Here is a 1846-nt window from a genome sequence, read left to right as displayed (position 1 = left end):
CGCTGCTGTGCGCTGGGGCTGCGCTCCTCCCCCGAGAGGGACTCACCGATGGTGTCCTACTGCTCGGACATGCCGCTGGGACAACAATCCCTGTGCTCGCACAGCCCCCGTGCCCCCAAGGCTGGTGTCCCAGCCACACCGTCACACTGTGCCCCATCCCTGCAGGGATGGTGCCGTGTCCCTTGGGTTTTGTCCCCAACCTCAGGTGGGGAGCAGCGTACCCAGTAAACCCTCCCAGCTGGGTGCCTGCAGGCTGGCAGGGCAGTCAATGCCATCCCAAATGCCACCTCCTCCCCTTAGCCCAAGGTGCGAGCAGCCGGAGCTGCGCAAGCGGCGGCGGCCAAAGACCGTCCAGCAAAGCTGTAAGGACGCCGCTTGTGCCCCCACTCCCGCCATGAGGGCCAGCATTGCCGGCTCTCCTCTCCCCTACCAGGTCCGAGCCCTGTCTGTGGCCCCCACTCTGGCCCCCCCTGGTGCTCCCCAGCTCGGGGACACGCGGCCACCCCCGGAACGCTGCTGTGCCCGCCAGCTTCTCACCTCAACAGCAGGACAATCAATCAATGCTCTTCGGGATTGCAGCAATCAGTCTACACCGCACCACCCCCCTGGACTTTATACGGCCCTGAAGGCACGTCACCCGCCCCCTCCCAAACAGCCTTGCTCCTTACACGACTCGCCAAGTAAACACCGCAGGTGTGTCCAGCCAGGCTCACACCCACCCGCACCCACCGCCGCGGCTGAGCATCCCCCGGGGCCAGCCCCCGGGCTACTGCAATCCCGGGGCAGGGCGAGCCCCCCAGGATGGTCCCCGGGGACGTTTCTGGTCCCTGCGGCCCCACTCCCCTGCTGTGAGCATCCTCCCGGCTGCATTCCTTGCAAGCCAGGCATATGCACCGTGGCGGAGCCCTGCTCTCCACCCGGAGGATGACTCTGGGTACCCCGAGCTCTTGGAGCACCTTGATCTGGTGCTTCAGGCTGCCGGCTGGCCCCTGGGGAGCCACCAATACCCAGCTTTAATGTGTAAAAGTCCGGCTGGGAAAAGACAAACAGCCGGTCAACGATTAACTCGGTTGGCCCGCTTCAAGGTCCCGCCGCCCAGCACCCCGTGTGGGACACGGCGACCCTGCCGCTCGTCCTGGGCCCCTGGCCGGGCTGCAGGAGCCTGCACGCCATCCCTTGCAGGAGGGTGACAATGCGGTGTGCTCGCATGGGGACGGCAGGGTGGCACTGTGCAGCGGCTGGGGGCAGCTAGGGGGGCCCCCGCAGCGGGGCGGGGGTCGGTGGGCAGTGAGATACCGGCGGTGGCCGGTGGTGCAGGGCTGGCTGGGGCCATCGGGGCCACAATCTCAGTCTCTGATAAACCGCCACACCTGAGTCAGCAGCGCCGGCGAGGAGCGATAGCGGCGGCACCGCCCTGTCCCGCAACCCGGGCGCGTTCTGGGGGTCAGCGGAGGGCATAGTGGGGGAGCAAGGGGCTACTGGGGCCCGGCTGGAGAGATCGGGCTGGGAGGGGTCACTGGGGACCATCAAGAGGAGGGCAGACTGCTGAGCACTGGGCTGGGCTGAGCTGAGTGGGACGAGGCACAATGGGAGGCTGACATGGGGAGAGGGGTCCCTGGGAGCCAGGACAGGGGTGACTGGGGATTACTGGGAGCCAGGATGGGGGTGACTGAGGGGCGCTGGGAGCCAGGAGAGGGGTGAATGGGGATTACTGGGAACCAGGATAGGGGTGACTGGGGATTACTGGGAGCCAGTCGAGGGGTGGCTGGGGAGCACTGGGAGCCAGTTGAGGGGTGACTGGGGATTACTGGAAGTCAGTTGAAGGGGGAAGGGGGATTACTGGGAG

The 1846-nt window shown here is 66.6% G+C and overlaps 1 protein-coding gene across 1 annotated transcript in view; it reads right to left on the bottom strand.

Annotated features, from left to right (window-relative positions):
• GJB1 (gap junction protein beta 1) overlaps positions 1-562 on the bottom strand; it is a 2865-nt gene extending 2303 nt beyond the window's left edge. Inside the window, exon 1 of the mRNA XM_031056055.1 lies at positions 538-562. The gene's annotated coding sequence lies outside the window, so the exon portion shown is untranslated. The remainder of the gene's footprint in view (positions 1-537) is intronic.
• Positions 563-1846: the final 1284 nt, after the last annotated feature.

The sequence above is a fragment of the Geospiza fortis genome, unplaced genomic scaffold (assembly GCF_000277835.1).
Source record: "Geospiza fortis unplaced genomic scaffold, GeoFor_1.0 scaffold157, whole genome shotgun sequence".
Lineage (NCBI taxonomy): Eukaryota > Metazoa > Chordata > Aves > Passeriformes > Thraupidae > Geospiza > Geospiza fortis.
Note: the sequence above shows the minus strand (reverse complement) of the source record. Positions and strands in the feature narration are given on the sequence as shown.